General features: G+C 51.8%; 1 protein-coding gene and 1 long non-coding RNA gene across 2 annotated transcripts in view; one reads left to right on the forward strand and one right to left on the reverse strand.

Moving 5' to 3' along the window:
• Positions 1 to 1,286: 1,286 nt before the first annotated feature.
• Positions 1,287 to 5,595, reverse strand: LOC131516063 (uncharacterized). The gene is made up of 3 exons (XR_009263834.1): positions 5,229 to 5,595; positions 4,980 to 5,076; positions 1,287 to 1,845 (listed from the first exon to the last, which is right to left on the reverse strand). It is a non-coding gene; the product is annotated as an uncharacterized LOC131516063 (long non-coding RNA).
• A 111-nt stretch (positions 5,596 to 5,706) lies between these two features.
• KLHL25 (kelch like family member 25) overlaps positions 5,707 to 22,680 on the forward strand; it is a 34,285-nt gene continuing 17,311 nt past the window's right edge. The window contains exon 1 of the mRNA XM_058736657.1: positions 5,707 to 5,869. The gene's annotated coding sequence lies outside the window, so the exon portion shown is untranslated. The remainder of the gene's footprint in view (positions 5,870 to 22,680) is intronic.

A 22,680-nucleotide genomic window follows, 5' to 3' on the forward strand; every position in this document is an offset into this window, starting at 1 on the left:
AGTGACCTTGATCCCAGCTGCTCCCCCAGAGGAGCAATCACTGACATCTGGCCCCTCCCTTGGGAACTGAAGCTGACAAAGCCATCCCCAGCCCTGCCCTGGGCAGGCCCCATCTGACCAGGGGTTCCATCTTTAGGGAGCTTGACCCAAAATTGAAGAGCTGGCTGAACGTATCCAACACTGAGATCAGAAACCGCTGGCACGGGGCAGCTGGGTGGCTCAGTCAGCTGAGTGAGTGTCTGACTCTTGAGTTCCACTCAGGTCATGATCTCACAGTTTGTGGGTTCAAACCCCACATCAGGCTCTGTGCAGACAGCGGGGAGCCTGCTTGGGATTCTCTGTCTCCCTCCCTCCCTCCCTCCCTCTCTCTCTCTCTCTCTGCTAAAAGTAAATAAACTTAAAAAAAATAAAAAGAAACCACTGACTTAATGGTGGCTAACACACTGAAATCATTGAATAAATATTTGTTGAGAGCCCACTATGTGCCACGCACTTTCTAGGTCTGTAAACAGAGCAGCAAGACAAAGTCTTTGCCCTTGTGGAACTTACATTCTGGGAGAGCAGCCAGCCAATTAAATCCCCATACCAAATAAAATGTACGAATGTATGCACGTGTGTATTTATACCGTCGATGTGTTGGGCCTGTATTGCCCACCAGGAACATGCGCAGATGAGTGACTTGGGTTTAGCACTTGTTGCCACAATGGAGACCATGCACCATGGTCCAAAGGTGTTAGAAGAGCCTGCCTAGGATCTAGGCTTTGGGTGGGCGGTTTGGGAGAGGGCCCAAGGAAGCGGGGCTTTCTCTGGATTGGGTGCTGTCAGAAAGCAGGGATGAGTCTATTATAGTGTTGCTCAATAAACCCTATCTGAAAAACAGGAGACCAGATCAAGGTCACAGCTGTAATTAATAAACAGTACTTACACTAACTAGGAGAGGTGGATGTTTGGTATTTTGTGACCTGGATAATGCTTACATTTGCTGTGTTCAGACACGATTAGGAAGCAGTCTTATTTTTTGTTTTGACCTATCACGGCCAAGAGAAGACTTGTCTGATGCTGACATTCTGTGAGATTCTTTTTTTTTCTTAATGTTTACTTTTTGAGAGAGAGAGAGAGACAGAGTGTGAGCGGGGGAGGGGCAGAGAGAGAAGGAGACACAGAAACCAACGCAGGCTCCAGGCTGTGAGCTGTCAGCACAGAGCCTGAGACAGGGCTCGAACCCACAAACCGCGAGATCATGACCTGAGCCGAAGTCGGACGATCAACCGACTGAGCCACCCAGGTGTCCCTCTGTGAGATTCTTTATTTTCAGCAGGAGAACATCATGCAATACATGCACGTCCAGTTTCTAGATGTCAGGACTGCTTCCCACTTTTCCCCCACCCCCCAAAATATATACATATATAAATATAATTTCAGGCAGAAAAAAGTGCTGTGGAGTAAGGCTAGGGATTCCCAGGATGGGGAATGTGGTTACTTTAGAGAGGCGGTCAGGGAGGCCTATGTGGTCACGTAACATTTGAGCAGACCTAGAGAAGCAAGGGAGTGTTCCTGTGTGGCCATCGGAGCGGAAGAACTTTCTGGGTAGAGCCAGCCAGCAAAGGCAGAGGCCTCGAAGTATGAATGCGTTTGGCTTGTTTGAGGCCTGGCAAAGGGGTCAGGGATTCTGGAGCAGAGCGGGTGAGGACAGGGGAGTGGAAGATGATGTGTGAGAGATGGTCCAGGCCAGATCAGGTCAGGCCAACAGAAGGACTCTGGCCTCGACTCTGAGAAGAGAGGATCCTAAGGGAAGGACAACACATCATGTGGTAAGATCCCTCTGGCCGCTGTGTTGAGAACAAACTCTAGGGGACAAGAGGGAAAGGAGGGAGGTGAGCTGGGTGTCTGCTCTGATGACCCGGGGGAAAGACGATGGTGGTTTGGAGCAGTCTGGTGGTAGCGGTGAACTTGGTGAGACCCATTTGCTCAGACTTGACAAGGATTATAGGTCGGTAAGGGAGGGCGGGGCCAAGACTTCATTTGAGCAAAAGACCGAGTTGTTGTAGTGTGAGCCCTGACAGTTGGGTTTTCTCTTTTTTTCTCTTTGACCATAAGGGCATAGACTTCAAAGATGGCTATCAGGAATAAATACATGGCCGGCCACACACTGGCTGGAGATCAGACCCAGGCTACCCCCAGCCCCCAACTGAGGCTCCTTTGTTTTGGAAATCTTGTTTGATTTCAATAACTGACCATTTGGGCTACTTACATTTTTTTCTATTCCTGCTCTTGAAATTCCAGCTCTTACGTTTTGAACTTACCAAGAAAGGGTCAGCCCATGAAACCCTAGACCCCAACCCTGAACCCAAGGTGCTGTGTTACTGTGTTATCTCAGTAAACACAGAACCCCAGGCCCATGCTCACTTGCGTGCTCTCTCTCTTTACCTGCAACCTTGCTGTTTGGCCCCAAGGGTGCTGTGTAATTTCCAGGTTTTGTAAGTAATATTATTTTTTCAAAATTTCTGATGGTTGTTGCTGAAGAGTGTCTTGAAATCCTAAGTGCAACTAAGGGCGCCTAGGAGGCTCAGTCAGTTAAGCTTCCGTGTATGGCTCAGGGTCACGATCTCACGGTTGGTGGGTTTGAGGCTCGCACCCCGTATAGGGCTCTGTGCTGACAGCTCGAGGCCTGGAGCCTGCTTAGGATTCTGTGTCTCGCTCTCTCTCTGACCCTCCCCTGCTCATACTCTGTCTCTCTTCTCTCTCTCTCTCAAAAATAAACATTAAAAAAATTTTTTTATACCCACAACACTCGTCACTGACAGGGAGAACAGCATATCTTTCGCAGGGTAGTTTATCAGGGGCTCAGGGGGGTATGTGAGGGAGAGGTGCCCTTAGACATTCAAGCTGAGACATGGAGTAAGCAGTTGGACCTGTGGGCCAGGAGCTATGCAGAATGGGGAGGGGGGCAAGAATAGATCAGGAAGTTGCCAGAGTTTTTGCACACATAAGGCACGGGCCTTAGTGAAATCACCTGGAGTGTGAATATGGGTAGAGAAGAGGTCTTACCTCCCTGCACTCACTTGCTAGGCACCCCAGTATCTGGTCCTCTGGGAAGGGAGTGGGAATCAGCAGAGGAAACTGAAAAGGAACATTCCAGAAGGCAGACGAACCAAGAGTTCAATCATCTATTAACAAATTTGCATTGAATTCTGCACATCATCTGAGAAGTTTTAAGACTTTAGATTCTGAGCCACCAGAACACTGGAAAGACGCCAGAGACAGGAGGAAAAGAAAAAGGTGTGGGCCAGAACTGTTGGTTGACATGAAGAACCCATTCCCTCTTTTCTTTCTTGGTAAAAGACCCTTGACTCTGTTTGGAGAGGCTATATACTCACAAACATAAATGGAAGTATGTGTGGGACTTCTGCTTAAATGGAGCGAACACAGTTGGGAGGCACATATCTGCTCTTCTACTCTATCCCATGCTGCCTCTGAAATGTGGGTGCTATTGCTGGAGTTCCAGCAGCCATTTTGGAACAAGAGGCAACTGGAAAGGAAAATCAAGCATTAAGGGTGGCAGAGTGGAAATACAGCCTATGCACGTGGTAACTGTGGAGTTGCCAACCAGTTCCAGATTACTTAATGTCAGCTTTATTTCGCACGGGCAAGAAACAAACTTCTACCTTTTTAAAATTCATAGTTATTTCTGTCACATGTAGCAAAAGCGAAATCTGATAGATTTGTTCATAGGATTTCAAAACTGTGCAGACGACTTGTAAGAGGAAGCAAGGATTCAGAGATGTCGTGATCCCCACTTTCTCAGAACTCCCTGCGCAGTGGGGTGGGCTAACAGGTGGTAAGTGGTTCATTACAGCACAGGGGTAGGGGCTATGACGGTGGTTATGCCCCAGGGTCTAGAGTGAGGACCGAGCAAAGCAAGCTTCATCTCCTCTTTTCCTCTCAAATCACATCTAAATTCAATAACTCAACACGTGTTCTTGGTCTGGTTTGGTTCCGTTGCCGGCATTTGATTTTAATATATTCCAGTAGCTAATTTAAGCCGTGGAGTTGAAGAGGGGAGAAATGATCACGCAAGCTAGATTTTAGATGCTTGGCACTTATAATCTCTCAGAGAACCTGAATGGAATACTAAGCAATGGTATGAGCTTGCTAAGAATCAATTTTGTATGTGGAACTTCATCCAACCAACAATTATATAAATACTCCAGCTCCGCAAAATTGGCAGGACGCTAAAACTACAAATGTGATCTGTGCCATTTCTCTAACGCGCCAATTATTTTGATGCCGCCTTTTCCCCCTGGAAGGCACCTGAACAGCACACTTGGCCAACTGCTTACCGCTGGCCAAGACTGCTCTTAAATACCAGAACCCTCTCTCCAGATCTAGGCCGAAGGGAGACACAAAACTATATTGAGCACTTACTAAGTGCCAGGTCTATTACGTCCATTCTCTTACCTAATCTTTACAGCGACCCTGCCATAGGTTCTAGAATCCTTCTTTTGCCAGTAAGAGTTTGACACCCAGAGAGCCTGAGCAATCTGCCTCCAGTCCTCCACAGCTCCTGAGGGGGTAGAACCAGAATCCAAACCCAGATCGGGTTTCCTCCGCTCTCCTGTGCACCATGCTGCTTCCCAGACACGCCTCCCCTGCCATCTCACACCCTTTTAAGCCTGGAATCTCTTTTGTCCAGTCTAAACAGCTTTCTAGGCATGGGTTCTTCGTCCCACTTTCCAAGAGTTAAAATCCCACCCTCTTGCAAATCTTTTGTGCGCTCCCCTCCCCCTTTATAAACCTTCCTGGCACCTCCCATCCCGGTGACCTCTGCTTCCTGGGAATTCTCCCCGCCCCATAATTGGCTCCTACAACACTTAGGACTTTATAAACTTTACCAGAGCTTTTTGTATCCTTAAGTAACCTACCCTATTATCAATTTGCAGGGGAAGAGACAAAAGAAAACACATTTATTGCACACTTACCTTGTCATAGAAGTTTGTCTCCTTTCACACCGCAAATGATCCCATTAGGACTTTTTACCTGCCGCGTTACAGATGAAGAAATTGTATACACAGCAACCTGAAGTGGTGGAACGAGATACAAAACCAGAAGTTAAGAAATAGAAATTATAGATCATCTCAGAAACTAGCACATCGCGCAGGCGTCCGGTAAACGTTTGTGCAAGGAATTAATGAATGGATGAATATGTGAATATTTGAAGACTGGCTTACATAAAAAACTTAGTGAGCAATGGCAGGAGAGGGAGAGCTGAAGTACCCTGAAAAGTACGTATTCCAAGTACTAATGGGGTTTCGTGGCTGCAGAAAATCCCCAACTTTGAAACAAGCCCAGATCAAAATGAAAGGGTTTCCCTAACACTTTCACAACGAAAAGCGTGGCTCCGCACACCCGGTGCAGAAGAGGCATTTGCAATCTATAAAGTTGCATCCTTCGGAAAGCTCTAGAACACCGTCGGGTTTTGTCCCCCAACTTCGGCGGCGGGGGCGGGCAGGCGCCTGTGCCTTTAAGAATCTGGTCGAAGTCCTTTTCCTCTCCCCGCCCCGCCCCCTCGCCGTGCCGGCGGGGCCCGGGCGCCCACCCCTTTCTCCCACCGCCGACTGAACTACTGGTTCGGCCGCCCATCCGTCACAGAGGCGCCGCTTCTGATTGGCTTCGCGCCGGGAGGCGGGGCGGGAAGGCCAGAGAAACTAGTTTGTTGGCGGCGCCCGGGCTGTACCGCGGCGGCAACGCGCTCCGGCTGTGGCGAGCCGGGAGAGGGGAGCGGCGGCGGCGGCGGCGGCGGCCGGGGCTGTGGAGCCTCGCGCGGGCGACCAGGAGCCTCTGAGCGCGGCGGGCGGCGGCGCCCCGAGCGGTGAGTGGCGGGGCTGGGCCGGGCTGGGGGCGCCCGCCTCGGGCTGTTCTGGCTGCGCGCCCGGCCGCCGGCTCGACACTTGTCACCTCCCCCCCCCCCGACGGGGCCGGAGGGTGCGGGGATTTGCGCGCCTCACCGTCTGAGCTCCCCCCCCCGCCCCCGGCCGAGAGAGCCCCCGCGGGGCTGCGCGTCCCGGGAGCAGCCCAGCGCTGCTCGGGTCCCCGGAGCTCCCGGGCCGCCGCAGGGTCTCGGGGGCCGGCGGAGTCGGGGACAATGGTGGAGAGAGGGGTGGCCGCAGTCCGCCGCCGCCTCCTCAGCCCCCGCGGCTGCTCCCGCCCCGCGCGTGCCTGGGGACCCTGCGAGGGTATTTGCAGAGAGCTCCGGGCGAGGGAATGAATTGTTTTTGCAAATGGATGTAGCGCGCGGGAGCTACAACTCTTTCCCTTGGGAGTGGTTGATTCATTGAGTCCGCAGACTCTCTTTTTAAAAAATTACTATCGATCCTGGAAAGAGGAGGCTGCTCGGCTTTGAGGATGTGAGCGGCCGGGCTCTGCGCCCGGGCCCGGAGAAGTCCCCGCGCACTTGACGCCGAGGGCCAGATGGCCGCCTGCCTCGTGCGGAGCGAGGGCCCGGGGTCGAGCCAGGGGCGGTTGTCCACGCGAGCCGGGACCGGGTCTGGCGCCCCCGGTGCCCTGGGCCGTTCACGTCCCGCCTGACGGGGGTCCCTTCTCTGGGTTTAGAGAGCTGGAGAACAGCGGAGGAATGGTTAAGTCCCACCCACCTGCCCACCGAGGTGGCGCCACCCACGCAGGTCCAGAGCAAGTCTTCTCTAGACAGCTAGCCCGGCTGTCCCCTTGCCTGGCACAGGACCCCATTCGGGCACGCCCCCCACTGCTCCTTTTCTTCCTCTAGTTGCTTGGGAAGCTTTTCCTTTGAGAGATTGGACCCCTCCCCCCGCCCCCAGGGGGCACCTTACACTTTTTTGGTGCTGCTGCTTCAAAGTCCCCAAGGTGCATTATAGCTCTCTTTGAGCAAAGAAAAATCTTTATAGAGGTCTGATCAAAGGGATTGGTGTAAAGGCCGTTCCAGGCCCCTGCAGGTTTAATCTGGGCACTCTGGTCCTGCTGACTTCCTCTGAGCAGGAGACAGGCTCCCTGAGCTTTGGCCCTCCCTGGTGAGGCAGGGCAGAGAACACCATGTGTCTGGGCCTCTGGTTTCACTCTGGCCATGTGGCACTGGGGGGAGGAGGCGGGAACCCCCCCCCCCCATTCTTATCATGGACTGGGCTGTGGTGGCAGCGATGTGCAGTCACTCCCTTTGGGATCCTGGACCTCAGTCTCCCCCTTCGTAGGTAGGACTGGTGCTCTGTGGCCCCCAGTGTGCTGTTCAGTTTCCTAGGGGTTGTTGGTAAAGGCTTGCATTTGGGGGGTGGGGGTGGAGTCCGCCCCACTGCAGGCAGATTTGGTATCCTTCTGAGACCAGGGGTCCTTAGGTCCCCAAGCTGTGCCTGAGGAGTTTGATGGAGTCAGTCTTCTGGGCCTGGCAGCTCTCTTGGTCTGGAGTCATTCCGTTTGTCAGGAAGTGACTCCAGAGAGGCTCTTAAAAGGAAGGTAGAGAGAAATGGTAGAAACCTTCATCCTGGGGCTCGGGCTGCAGCTGGATTTATGGTTGTGGTGCAGAGAAAGAGGGGCTGTGGGCGAGCTGCACCCCCGGTATCGGAGACAGCCTCTGCAGCCCGATGCCCCTTAATGGCCTCTCAAACCTCTGGACACCCAGTGTGGGGGAGGAGAGCCGGAAGGAGGGGAAGATTACCCAGGCCTGGGACTTCGTGGTCTGCAGTAAAAGCAGGCTTCTCATCTACCACTGTGATGCGCCAGGGGGTGGGGGCGGGGGTGGGAGTGTTATTCTGTGAGTGGTTTGGTTTGTTCATTCATTAGTTCATTCTTTTGTTAATTGACGAATGAGTCATTATTTGAAGGGTCTTGACCCTGTATTCTGGGAGCTTCTAGACCAGGGTGTGTGGGCACATGGATTGGGACCTGGATACACAGACACACCTAGGTGTGCACAATACCCCAGTGATAAAGGCAGCAAGGGGAGCTGAGGGGCATGGATGGCAAAGCTTTCTGGGGAGATGATGCCTTGACAAAATAAAGATGAGAAAGGCATGACACAGCCCAGATTCCAGGCTCTGGGTGGCCTCCTTCTCCCACCACCCGTGCAACCTCAGGGCAGGTGCAGGTTGAGGTTAGAAGAGTGTGGGTGTGAGGTGATAGAAAGGTTCACCTGAGACCGAGGTGCTTTGGCTTGTGGAGTCAGCAGTCCTGAGAGTCTCTGGGAAGATAGGTGGCTTCTGGATGCAGCCTCTCTGCTCAGGGGGTCCTGGGAATAGCAGCCCCAGGAGCTCCAAAGACCTGCCCATCACCTGAGCCCTAATCCATCTGGACCAGCCTACAGTGTGGCCTGGCCAGGGAGGGGTGAACAGAGCTGGCAGGAGCAAACAGAGTGGCCAGATGCAAATGAATTGGCTGACTGAGATGCTGGTTTTCATCTAAAGTGGTAAATTTCATAATTGAATTGCCTCAGGCAGACAGAGCCATTGAAGCGTTTTCCCAGGCAGAAAGCACTTAGTTGGGACAGCTGGGGGTGGAGGTGGGGGGGCATATGTGCCTCCACAGCCTTTACTCCCCTCATCCCAGCAGGGCTCCCCCCTTAGCAATCTGGGTCTGTCCCCAGGTGATGGAATCCAGCCCTGGTTCCACAGAAGGTGCCAGCCTCTTTGGAGGACCACCTGGCCCCTGAGCATCACTGCCACTATCCCAGTGGATAGCGGTTAAAGCTGTGACCTGTCACCTTCGGGCACTCGCCTTGCAGGACTGACTCCAGACCCCTCAGCTGTTGGGGTTGAGATGGTGGGAGCCGAGAGAGAGAGCTCAAAGATGGGAGGGCCTCCTGTTAAGACTCCTCAACACCAGGTCAGGGGAAAGAGCACAGGCTCAGGAACCAGACTTGGGTTCAGATACTGCCTGTGTGTCTGTAATCAGCCATCTCTTGGGCCCCCGGCCACCTCCACCCACCCTCATCCCCTCCCTCTGGAGCCAGTAGACTCTGCTTTATTACTGCTGAACCTTTCCTTCCAAGCCCGGACCATGCCCTTTGGATGAAAAAAGGTAGGCACGTGTGGCTCACCGGCCTGTTTTTAAAAGTGCTGGCTCTGGGGGCGCCTGGGTGGCTCAGTCGGTTAAGCGTCTGACTTCAGCTCAGGTCATGATCTCATGGTTTGTGGGTTCGAGCCCCGCGTCAGGCTCTGTGCTGACAGCTCAGAGCCTGAAGCCTGCTTCGGATTCTGTGTCTCCCTCTCTCTCTGCCCCTCCCCAACTCACGCTCTTTCTCTCTCTCAAAAGTAAATAAACATTAAAAAAAATTTTTTTTTAAGTGCTGGCTCTGTGATCTGAGAAATCCAGTTTAGTTGGGAAGTTTCACTGTATTTTCTGCAAAAACATAAAAATCTACTCAGATGTTCTTTCTCCCATGGTGGTCTGCACCCTTGGGATGTGTACGGAGTCTGGACCAGGCTCTCTGGGCCACACCTCATTTCAATGTGTGACCAAGGCTCAGGGCCAGCTCCCCCTCTTCACCATCCCACAGTTGGACCTTTCACACCTAGAGCCTGTTGACAGAAAGACCACTTAAGTGGGGTGTCTGGAAGTCCTACTCTGCCTCTCCCTGGCTGTGTGATTTCATGGAGGTCCCCATACCTTTATGGGCCTCAACTTGCTCTTCTCTAAAATGGGTGGATGCTGTTGTGTACAGTGCTTCTATTTAATATTTTGCTGTAAACTCCCAGAAGTTCTTGCAGCCTCATGAAATTTTATAGGCTTGAGTTATTTGCCTAGCCCTCATGGGCAGGAAGAGATAGGCAGCCAGTAGAGTGCTGAGGAGCAAATGAGAAGTTAGGAGTCTGGGCTTCTAGTTCCAGCTCTGCCTCTGGTGTGTGCTGTGGGGCTCCAGGTAAGTCAGTTTCCCTCTCTGGGTCCTAATTATTCCTCCTGGAGAATGAGAAGGGTATACAGTAGGCAAGCTCCCAGTGTTCTTTCCTTTCTTGGTGAGTGGAAACCAAGTCTGACTCTCCCAGTTTCTCAGGCCTCCCTGGGCTCCCTGCCTCTGCCCACTGGCTAGGAGCCCAGGGCCCAGGTGTGAAGGGCCTACAGGCACTGGTGCCCACAGACGAGGGACTGGTGAAGCCAGAGGACTGGGCCAAAGAAGAACCAAGCTGGGCCCAAAGGAAGGTGGCACGTGGGTGACTTACTTCTCAAGGTTGCTCTGGCTGGTCCCAGGCGGGGAGCCAAGCGGCAGGTGTGCGAGCACTTAGACTGACACCTACCCCACCCCCCAAATCCTGAAATGGATGGGGTAGGACCTCGCCTGCAGGTGTCCCCAGGGCCATTTTGAAGAAGAAAGATAGGCACAGATCTCCCGAGATCAGGAGGGATCAGGAGGGAGTCCAGGGGTGCAGGAGGATCTGAGGCGCCCGACGCACCAGGTTTTGCCCAGGAGGTGCCTGCGAGACCTGTGGGATAGCTCCTCCTGCAAGAAGGCAGGGGCTGAGCAGGGCCGTGGGAGAACTGTCTCTTGCCAGAGGGAGGACCACATTAGCCTGGGGTGTCACTTCCCACCCACCTCTATGTGCCAAGAAGAAACCCTGGACCATCAGCCGATCCATCAGGGTAGGATGCAGGCGTAGGATGGAAACAAAAAGCCTTGCTTATTATCTACCTGTTCCCGTTGGGCCCCCAAGGAGAGGCTGACCACAGATCAATCTAGGGTGAATGGAATTAATTTCCTAATTAAGAGGAGCTTTGCTCACTCAATTCCAGGATGTGCTGCCTGCCAGGTTTGCAGTTGGCCAGGCCAGATTTGTCTGGGCAGGAGTGAGGGCCAAGAGATGCAGGAGTTCTTTTTCTAGAAAGCTGTAGCAATTACATCCAGCATCCAGAGTTCAAGTTCTGCGGCATCCTAGTGGGGCTTGTGAGACCCTGGGCAGCAGGTCCCTTAACCTGTGAATGCCTCTGTTGTTCACAGCTGTGAAAATGCAAAGGAGAAACCCATACAGCTGCGTTCATGCAACAAGTAGGTGTTTAGCACTTTCTGAATGGCTCATCCTGAACTAGAAACTGGGAAAGAGAAGTGGAGTTCAGAGGATCCCTTCTAGCAAGTTCGGCCCCTGGCATGTGAGGCAGACACGTAGTCAGGTGGTTGTAGCACACTGCTAGGGTGTGAGTGGCATGGCAAGAGCCTGCCTCAGTTTCCCCACTGAGAGGTGAGGAAGTAGACTATTTTTAGCATCCCCATTCCCAGTGTATCCAGGGAGTATTTTTTGCCACCTGTTCTCTACCACGCTCTGGGATGCAGCAGAAAACAGGGCAAGGTCCCCACCATCCTGGAGGCCTTATTCAACTGAGGGAGGCAGACACCACATGGACAAAATAAATACAGCTGCCATTAGGGCTGCTGGAGGTGGGTGGGGAGGAAAAGGTCAAGGTGGGAGCTCAAGGGGGCCTAGAGAAGGCCTCTCTGGGCTGGTGACATTTGAGCCAAGACCTGCAAGACTGGACCGAGGTGCCCATGGGAAGGTCTGCGGAAGGGCCTGCCAGCCAGGGAGCAGGTGAGTGTGTAGGCCGGGAACATCGTGGGCCGCGGAGGGGGATGCAGCCAGAGATAGGCGACAGCCATCACATTCTGGAATCTTCTGATCCCTACGGAGGCTACAGAAAACATGTAAAGTTGTTTGTTTTCTTTCATTTCGGTAATACATCAGTAGATTTCCTTTATAAATGAATAACCCCGTAGGAAAAAAATGCAGCCTGGTGTGGAGGTCCACCTCGTCCTTGGTATCCATTGGTGGTTTGGTGCATACCGTTCTGGTCCCCCTTTTCCTGTACAGATTTTGTGTTTATGTCACTCTGTGTGTGGTGGCACCCCTCCTCATGGCACAGCCACACAAACCACCATCTTTCATCTTACCCTGTCCCCCGGGAGATGTTAGGTCATGTCTGATATTTTTTTCTTTTTCCCTTCATACAGTCCATGAAGTCTTGTGCGTCTTTGATCGTGCATGTTTCTGATTTTTAATTTTCGTCATCAAAGCCGAATACCTTTCCCGAAGACTTAGGCACATCACTCGCCCACTGATAGTGTTTGGGAGCCCGGTTGCCCACGTCCTCACCCATACTTGATATTATCCACGTTTTCACTTTTAGCTCATGTGATGGGGGAGGGAATGATGTCATTATTCCTTTAAAACAAGCAAACAAAACAAAAGTGATCCAGTTTATCCAGGCTTTCTCTTTTTGTTTTCATCCATCTTTGTTTTTCCAGAATATCAAGGTTTAGTGATTGCTGGCTCTGCCTGTGCCTGGTCTCCTGACCTCCAGCGAAGCTTCATCTGTGAAATGAGGCCCTTTTAATCCCCGCCCTGCCCCAGCCAGGCTGCTGTGCATTGCGCTTGGGAAAACATTCCTGAAAGTTCATTTTATGCTGAAAAGTTCTACAAACATCATGGGGTTTAGCAGTGAGAGCGAAATATCTGAAGCCTAGAACATGTGAGTGAATCTGAGTGTTTCTAAACAGCCATTGTGTCTAGAGGAAGGGCTGGGGTGGCTTTAGGTGGGACACCTTCCTGGCATCCACCACGTGGCCCGAGAGAGAAGTCAGAGGGCTAGCTGAGTAGGTGTGTTCCTCCCTGTCTCACCTGCAGGAATGGAGAAATGAGCCAGGAAGGTAGAGAAAGTTCTCTAGCCTGTCCATAAAAAGACTCAGAAAGGGGCATTAGCCACCACAGGCTGATCCCCGTATTTACCTGTTGGTGGAGACCGAAGACTGGGGCCCTTAGAACTTTATTGATTCTATTACTTTGGGGGTCCTGGTCAGTTTTCCTGTAACAGGAGGCTTTAAAACAAGTAAAAGACTGACAAAAGGGCCCTTGCACTTGATTCAGAGACAGAAGGATGGGAAGCTCTGGAGATTGGTAGATGAGGAAAGGAGGAATCTGGGGCCAGGGAGAACCTCACCCATGTGGTTCCTGGGTGGCATTGGGCCCTCAGGGGGCAGGCAACCTGACTGCTGGGATTCTGGTGCCTGGTGGCATTTTAGCCAGGCTCTTCTGTCATTCCCTAAGCCGGCTCTAACAGCTCCCCTCCACTTCTTGGGGGACAGCATCCAGGCTGGGCTGAGCCCTGCCGCCTGGGGATGATTCAGACGTAAGTCCTGGTGGAGGCTTCTGTTATCCCCACCATCTCGTCCTGGTTAAGACAGCTGCAGGGGACAGTGGGCCACAGACAGGAAGGTAGACACACATGGGGGAGGGTAATAAAGAGCAGATGAACAAGGGCACCTTGGAATCCCCAAAGGGCTTTGGTGGAAGGCCTCCCCTCTTTGTACCTTGGCAGCTAGTGAGTAGGAGGAGGAGAGGGTGGGAAGCCTGGCTGCTGGCAACTTTTTACCTTTCTCAGATATCCTCTGATTCTGAGGGTTGGGTTTTTCAGGAAGGGAGCGAGGGGAGCATCTCGGGAGCCGATCTGAGGGTGGTTCACAGGGTCAGGGGCACCAGTGGGCTGCCCTTGCTGGGTCCCCCCCACTGCCATCCTGACCCCAGCTTGTGGGCGTTTCATGGAGCTGGAGTGAGCTCAGACCCCAGGTTTCCTTTCCAGCACCGAGATGGACTGGTATATCGGTGCTGCAGGAAGTTGTAGTTGCTATTTTTACCACTGCAACTAGGACTTTTTACTGGAAGGTACAATTACAAGCAAAATGTCAGGGTTTGGTTGGCCAGCTGAGCCCTGGGAGGCTGCCGCAGGCTGAGGCAGGAACCACGGCATGGTCGGTTGGTGTGTAAAGCAAGACACTTTGCACGTGGACACATACCTCCCCTAGTTGCTGGGAGTGGCTTCCTCTGAACTCTTTGCGGGGTCTGGACTTCTCCTCTCGGCAAAAAAGAGGCCTTTCCTGGGTTTTGCCCAGATAATTGCACCCCATCACCTTATAATTGGCTGGTTGTGGGACTGAAGCTAACCAGCTAAGCCATTCTCTTCCTGACTGCCCTAGAAGTTGAAGTTTTGTTCAGTGAAATTGACAGCCTGCTACACGATTCCCGCACTGCTAAGTGCGAGGGGTGGAAATGAGTAAGACAGTCCTGACTCTGAAGCATCACATATGGCAGCAATTAAGGAGACAGAAGGTGCGAGTGGTCCCCAAACCCTTTGGACAAGCACCTGGTATGCTTTTCCTCTATGTGCATTATGGCTAAAGGCCAAGCTGGCCTTATATTAGGTTCTCTTGCTGCATAACAACAGATCACCACAAACTTAGTGGCTTAGGCTGTACTTATTTATTAGCTCATAGCTTTGTAGGGCAGAAGCCTAAGCTGGCTGGACTAGGTTTTCTGCTTAGGGTCTTGGACCATAAATCCAAGGTCAAGGTATTGAGCTCTTACCCTGAGGCCCCGGGGTAGAATCTACTTCCTGGCCATTCAGGTTTTTGGCACAATCGAGTTCCTCGTGGTTGGTTGTAGGACTAACGTCCCCTGTCCTCTCTGGCTGTCAGCTGGATGCTGATCTTGGCTCCTAGAGGCTGCCACGTTTTGTGCCACATGGCCCCCTCCATCTCCAAACCCAAAGTGGGGCATCAGATCCTTTCCTGCTTCAAATCTCTGGCATCCACGTCTGTGATCACCTGGAGAAAACTCTGCCGTAAAGGGCTCCTGTGATTAGGTCAGGCCCACCCCGATAAGCTCTCTGTTTCTAGGTCACCTGATTAGTTAGTAACATCATTAATTATATCTACAGATTCCTCTGCCACATGGGTGACAGTGGCACGCATGCCATGTAGGTCGCAGGAGCAAAGCCAGGGGTGGAGATCAGGGGGCCAGCCATCTTTGCCACAGGGCTCATGCCACCAGGGGCCACACGGACAGTATTAAGAACAGCAGTTCTCATGAGCTGAGTAAATGTTGTGTGCCCTGTTGTGCTAAGCTCTTTACCTGGATTCTCTCCTTTAAAAAAAAAAAAAAAAAAAAAAAAAAAAAAAAAACAATGGTTTTGCGAGAGCAAGAAAGAGAATGACAGAGTGTGAGCGGGGGAGGGGCAGAGAGAGAGAGGGAGACACAGAATCTGAAGCAGGCTCCAGGCTCCGAGCTGTCAGTACAGAGCCCGACGCGGGGCTGGAACCCACAAACTGCAAGATCATGACCTGAGCCGAAGTCGGATGCTTAACCGACTGAGCCACCCAGGCATTCCCCACCCCCCCCTTTTTTCTTTTAAACGTTTATTCATTTTTGAGAGACAGAGACAGATGGATTCTCTCCTTTAATCCCAGGATAGTACGTTCACAGAGGGACAGTTCCTTTCACCCCCATTTTCCAGATGAGAAAACCAAGGATCATGGAATATAAATATCTGGGGTACAGACAGCAATACTGGGCTTTGCAACCAGAGGCTTAGAGCCAGCCTAGCCACCTTATTGGCCTCTCCAGTTTGATTCCTACAACTTATGAGACACTGTCCAGGGCAGGGCAGGGTTCAGGGCAGGGCAGAGCGCTTTCCCATGTAGCACTTAAAATATTTAAATATGAAAGCTGTCAACCATACTGAAAGTTAATACAACAGACATCAGGAACATCTCACCTGGGTTTGACAGATGTCTGGACCTTTCTGATTCTTATTCAGTGGGTATTGTGGCTTATCCACTTTCCGTTGAGCTAATTTATTGAGCATCGCATACATTCTAGGCAGCAGAGATGACACAGAATACTGTCCTGGAGGAGCTGGAAATTAAAATAAGGGCACAACACACAATGACCTGAAGGAGTAAGAGTGCCAGACAAGAAACATCACAATGCTGTAGGAAAGGGTCAACGGGTATCAGAATGTCAGCTGCAGGAAACAAGACAAAAATGTGTATTTACCATGGCCACATCCCTGGTACATAGTACAGGGCCCTGCACATGGTGGGTACTCAGATTACTTGTCCCGTGAATTTGAGCATCATGTATATGCAATCCCCCTACATATCAGCCAGAGAAAGGCGTGACGGTGACATGAGGTTTCATGGAGGAGTTGAGACTTGGCAGGAGAGCTGGAAAGGCCAGACTGTATCTGCATGAGGCAGGGAGAGGGGCTGGGGTGGGCCACGAAGCTGGAGGGGGAGACAGGCTGGCCAAGGCTTGGATGTCCAACCCTCACTGAAGGTTTTTGAGCAGGAGAGATTGGTGGTCAGGAGCAAAGCATTTGGCCTCAGATTGCTGGGCGTGGGAGAGGCCGGGGCCTCTGGTAGCCCAGCCTGCAGAGGTGAAGGCCTCACCTTATCTCCAGCATAGAACCAGTGACACGATGGACCGGGAAGGAAGATTTAATAGAACTTGGTGGCCAAACGATGTGCTAAAAATGTATATGAGTGAGTCGTGATTTCTGGGCACCCGTGCATTTGGCTATAAATATACACACATATGTAATTTCAGGAGACCAAGAACTATCAGCTGCAAAGCCCAAGGGGAGCAGCCCATGCGTGGCCCCTGTACTTTGCTATCTGAGGCCCTGCCCAGTACAAGGTGCCCAAATCTGTTATTTTGGGGGAAAAGGAGGGGGTCCTGTGGTAAGAAAAAAGTGGCTGGTAGTGAAGGGAGGAGCAGGGCAGGTGGGGAGGCCAGCCAGCCGTGGGTTAGAGGGCACTGGCCCATGTGACTGCTCCGTGCAAGCAGGCAGGGGACCAAGACCAGCAGGGGCAGGCGATCCAGCTGTCAGTCACCCCCTGCTCTCCGCAGAAATTTTCCTCTGAGTTCTTCCCAAAAAGCATGGCTAATGTGGAGGGTAAGGGAATTCTGCTAACCCGGTGTTCTCAAAGCGTGGTCGGGAGGATCCCGGAGTCTCTTTTTGGGTCCACAAGGTCAAAACTGTTTCCATGGCAATGCCAAAGTGTTACTTGCCTTTTCCACTGATTCAGAGCACATAGCTTAGTGAGCTGGTGTTTTCCCAGTGACCATTGCACGGTATTACCGAACAATGTGGAACAGTCCATTCAAAGTGTAGGGTAGATGAGGAGGTCGGAATGTCACAGAGTACAAAAGTTCACTGACTCAGGCTCAGGTTCCACACCGCAGTGAATCTCTAGGAAACTACCACTTGTCAGGTCTTGGTGTGGTATCCAAGAAGAATATCCTAAATTATCTGAAAAGGCTCTTGCAGTCTCCCTCTTCTGACAACCTGTCCCCGTAAGGCTGGGTTCTCTGCACATTCTTCAGTGGAAACGTTTCACAGCAAACAATGCAGAAGCAGATATGGGGATCCAGTCAGTATTCTCAATTTAAAAAATTTTTTTAAAAAGTTTTTTTTTGAAAATAGATTTATGAAACACAGTTGTTATTTATGTTAACATACAATGGTTTATTGTTTTTTTCTAATTTTTTTTAATGTTTATTTTTGAGAGGGGGAGAGACAGAGCATGAGTGGGGGAGGAGCAGAGAGAGGGAGACACAGAATGTGAAGCAGGCTCCAGGCTCCGAGCTGTCAGCACAGAGCCCGATGCGGGACTTGAACTCATGAACTAGGAGATCATGACCTGAGCCGAAGTCAGACGTCGAACCGACCGAGCCACCCAGGTGCCCCTGTTGTTAACTAATACACATTTTAAGTTTTTAAGTTTTTTCCCAGTTTTAATTTTAAAACATTTAAAATTTAATTTTGATAACTATCAATAGGCAAAACCACATAAAGAAAAGCCCCTTAGGGTCCTCAGTCATTTTTAACTTGTAGAAAGATCCTGAGACCAAACGTTTGAAAGCACTGTGCTGCCCCATGCACCTGTAAACCGGGAGCTGAGTACCAGACCCTGAGCCCAACTCTCAGTACTAAAGGCTCTCAGCCTTTAGCCCCCTCAGCAATCCTGTGAGGTTGTGTGATTATTTTCATCCCCATTTTACAAATGTGGAAACAAAGGCCCAGAGCATTTGAATACCAGGCACGGGTCTTACAGCACAGTCGTGGCAGTGCCAGCTAGAGGGGAGGCCCCAGACCTATGTGGCTGTTCTCCAGGCAAGGGGGAAGGCAGGTGCCTGAGAGAAAGCCTGTGACACAGACCTGGTGTGTCCCCAGGTCATCCACTGTCCTCTGCAGCTGGCACTCTTCTGGCTTTACTAAGCCCACACGCTCTCTCCTTTCCTGAAGCCCAGGAGGGAGGATGCAGGTCTGCTAAGTGCAGCAGGGGTGCTTGAGAAATCAGGGGTTTTCATTTAAAATATGCTCTTCCATTCTGCTGTATGTACCCAGTATTTGTGGCCAGGAAGGTTCTTTGTCTTCGTAAATAGCCCCCATTGTGCCACTTGAGCAGGGACTTGGGAGCAAAACAGCTTTGAATACTGAAGATGTGTGTGCATTTTTTGTTTTTATCTTCTATGAGCCTCAGTTTGCCCATCTTTACAATTGGGACCTTGAAGACGTGTCTTAAGGATTAAGTAAAAGGATGCATTTAAAGCACCCAGCACAAAGCTCACACATGACAGGGTTTTGAAAAAGTGATACTGTATCTGGCATGGAATTCAGCAGGTTCAGAGGGGTACGGGGTTTCCACTGTTCTCCCCAGCGCACTAATGTCAACCGGTTTCTTACACAGCCTGCCGGAGATAGTCCTTGTACGTATACACGGGTGTGTGTATAGCATGTCTCTGTGTGTGTGAGCATAGGCAGTCTGGTTTCTTATGTAAATATATATATGTATGTATATGTATGTACATATGTATGTATTTGGGGGCGCCTGGGTGGCTCAGTCAGTTGAGTGTCTGACTTTGGCTCAGGTCATGGTCTTGCAGTTTGTGAGTTTGAGCCCCGTGTTGGGCTCTGTGCTGACAGCTCAGAGCCTGGAGCCTGCTTCGGATTCTGTGTCTCCCTCTCTGCTCCTCCCCCGCTCATGCTCTGTCTCTCTCTCTCTCTCTCTCTCTCTCTAAAATAAACATTGAAAAAATAATAAAAAATTTTTCTAAAAAAATATATATGTGTATATATTTGGTTGCACAGTGTTCCACTCGATGAATGAAACAAGGTGTATTTGACTAGGGCTCTTATTTATGAATATTGAGTTGTTTCCAGCCTTTTGCTTGCAGCCAAAGGCCCATGTGCAAGTAGGACTGAAGGTGAGGTTCCTTGGAGTGGAAATGCCGGGCCGAGGGCACCTGCAGCTGTCAGTTTGAAAGATACTCCGAATCGCTCTCCGGCTCCACGGAGAAGACAGAGCTGCATCCTGGGCCTTGGGAGTTGAACAGCACTCAGATTGCAGTTGCACAGCAGCACTGACAGCCTGGAGAAGAATGAACAGGGAGAAGGACCCACACCAGGAAATGGCTAGCGCTTTACTCTTGGTGTTTTTTTAATTTTCCTGTTGTATTCTTCTTCATTTGCCGCCAAGACTCCAGGTGGCTCATTGAAAGTGATATCTAGGCGAGAGTGCTTTCAGCGGCTCCATCTGTGGGACCCTGAACCTTTCAAGGGACCAGACAGGAAAAGAGACTGCCTCCCTCTGGGTCCCCAGCCCCTGCTCTGTTTGCTGAGGGCCAGGCTAATCCTTCTGAAAAGGCAGGAGCCCGGGGTCATGATGCAATGTTTGCTTTGGAGGGGACTGTTCTCTCTGCCCCCTTTGTTTCTCCCTGTGTCACTCTGGATAAGTGAAAGGAAACAAGTTATTTCAACAGATGGGTGAGCCTGAGTGCCGAGTTCTCTGTCCCCTCTCTGATTAGAGCAGCGGTATCCATTACATTGGCCCTGATCCCAGCTGGAGCCAACAGCCAGACCTGCAGACTCCTGGCTTTGGGGGCCAGAGATGGTCCAGGAGGCCCCACCGAGCTGAGGGGGGACAGGATATGGCAGAAGAAGCTGAGTGGTAGCTTCTGTCTGCCCTGCCCTGATGAGTTTGGAGGTGTCTGCACTACCCACCCCCCCTCCCCCTTAGCTGAAAGAAGTTGCTTTGTTGCAGGGGTGGTTTAAGCATGGCAAACAGAACTTTTAGGACTTTGTGACATCAAACATCTAGAATTCTTCTCCCAAGATTGTATCTCAAGAGAATACCAGTAATTCAACATAAGCAGAGATGTGATTTGTTTGATAGAAACTTTTAGAACTGTGGATGAATGACTTCCTAAGTCATAGCTGTTCTGCATTTCACAGACACCAAAAGTTACATGTGACAACCACACAGATGCTGGGCCGTTTCATGAGGGAGCCTGGAAGACTGGGTGCCAGGGCCTGCACCCACCTTTGTTCAGTAGTGAGTGAAGGATAGGAATATGGAAACTGTGTAAATAGGTAAAAACAATGTAAAATAACGTTCTGTGACTGCAACAATGTAAAACGTTTGGGGATAAAAGGCAAAAATGAGCCAACACGAAAATAGTTACTCTGTTCGGAGACTGGCTTAACCTTATCACCTTCCCCCAAAACTTTCTTAGAACTTCCCCCCCCCCCCCACCGATTCTCCTTACCCTCCCATAAATGTTAATACCAGATATAAGTCTGTGTGCTGTGTACATAACTATGCTTTGTCTATAAAAACAACAAGATCTTTTCCACCCCCCCTCCACCCCCCGCCCCCCCCCCCCCGCCAAGAATGAGGTTTTGCCCCCACAGGGCAGTGTCCCCAGCCATCATCCCCCTCCCCCCCTCCCCCTCATGAAAATGCCTGTGTTCCGGGTTGACATTCCAGGGGATTTGCATCTTTTGTATCTTGTGCTTTTCAATCCTACATTGTCTTGTCAGTAAAAATGATTGAGCTCCTGGGTATGCCCCTTGGCCTGTCTAACTTGGTCCGTGGAGCTCACACTGAGAAGGCAGGACTGTGAGCAGAGAATAGGGTGCTGAGCACCGTGGCCGTGGCTGCTGTGGGCTGGGTACGTGGCCCACACAGCCCCTCCTGAGGGTTCACTTCTCTCCTTAGCAAGATGGCTTCTCTGAAAGAACAAAACCTGGCCGGTGCGGAGCTGACAGAATCCTGACCTTGTCTTTGAGCAGCTAGACACAGCGTGGGGGACCATTAGATCCTTTCCCTGAGGTGGCCTTGCTTAGCCGGGTGTCCTCATCTGAACAGGACCCAGAAAATGACCCTAGAGGCCGCTTTCGCACTAGGACCCTTTGCCACGCACAGGAGAAAAGTTGATTCGTTACCCGCGTTGGGTGTCTCGGAGCACAGAGGCTTCATTCTCCTCGAGATGGCGCTGTTCCAAGGTGCGCAGAAGGGTTGACAAGGGTTACTCCAAGGGAGATACGGAGAAGGGTGTCCAGTGGCTGGAGCCCCGGGCTGTGACCCCCAGAGCCTCTCTTCTGTCCCTTTGGTGTGTGGGAAAGAACGATACAGATCTGGGTCACAAGCAGCTTGTGATGTTGGGCTCACAAAGCGCAGAGGTGGGAGCTCTTTGCCCAGCGTCCCTCCCGTGAGGTGCAGGTGAGAGTTGGACATAAGGCCGTGGTGAGGGTTGCACGCGTTCACACAGAAAGCACTTGGAGCAGTGCCCGCGATGGAGCAAGTCCTTGGTAACTATAACTTAGTGCTGGTGGAACTGTCACTGCCGTTAATCTCGGAGCTCCCGTTCCCACGTTCAGGTTACTGAAACAGTGGGGCAGGTGGCAGGATTGCGCCTCTGGCCCTCGTGGGTGAGTGAAGCCATGTGCCTGGTTTGGGCCAAGGAGATGGGAGCGGAAGAGGTGTGTGTCTTCCAGGCCGTATGCGGGGTTCCCAAGTGCCCTCTCTCTTCCCTGTGGCTTACTGACCGGTGACAGGGTGCTGCTCTGTCATCTGGGTCCCTGGGGCTGATAGTGATGACAAGGACACTTCTCACACTCACCCCCCCACTACCCCCGAACCATGATGCAAGTGGTATGAGCCAGAGAGAAATCGCCGTCCTCCGAAGCTTCTGAGATACGGGGTGTTTGTTGATGCTGCAGAACCTGGCCCATCCTGATTAAAGCGGACAGGCCTGAGCGGGCCGGGAGTGGTTGGGGGACCACCCCTTCTGCGTGCGACGCCCAGCACGGCAGAGGCCCCTGGTGGTCATGCGTTTCGCCTGGCTCCCTTCCTGACCAGAACTCTCTACCGTTTGCAACAAGTGTTGCTTCATCGTCCAGGAGGGTTGCACAGCCTTGACCCCTCACCTCCTGTCCTGTGCCTCCTCTGGGAGGGGCCTATTCCCCTGGGTAAACGAGCGCAGAGCAACCCCCCAAGCCCTTCCCCAGAGCAGGGTTTGCACACTAGCAGAGTTGGCTTCCACTTCGGTAGGTCTATCAGCTTGTAATAAGAGCACGGCCTCCTGGCTGGCAGAGGCTGCAGCAGCCTGGATCCCGGCTCAATCTTGGAAGCCAAAGAAGCTGTTCTTCCTCAAGTGTGCTTAACCCGCGGGAGCACCGAGGGAAAAGGCAAGAGCACGTGGAGAAGGTGCTGAAGCCATTGCCCACCCTCAAGGTCTCCTGGGATCCCCATCCCCTTCCAGGCTTTGGTTGCAGGTGGACGGGTGGGCCTTAGGACTAACCGCCCACCACGGGGCACTGTAGGGGAGGCACTGTGGCACTGGTGATCGAGACCTCAGATAGCAGGCAAGAAGCGGGTTGTCCCGCAGTGTGGTGTGTCAGAGGTGTGGAAGGCAGTTGGAAATCTGCCCCGTGAGATGAGCTCAGCGGCGAACCCATCTGCTCTCTGCCTTTCATGGGGAGCCATCCGACGCAGAGTCATTTGGGTACCACCAAAAGAGGAACCTCATTTGTTACTAAGTGCTGGGTGAAGCAACA

The sequence above is a fragment of the Neofelis nebulosa genome, chromosome 7 (genome assembly GCF_028018385.1).
Source record: "Neofelis nebulosa isolate mNeoNeb1 chromosome 7, mNeoNeb1.pri, whole genome shotgun sequence".
Classification (NCBI taxonomy): Eukaryota; Metazoa; Chordata; class Mammalia; order Carnivora; family Felidae; genus Neofelis; species Neofelis nebulosa.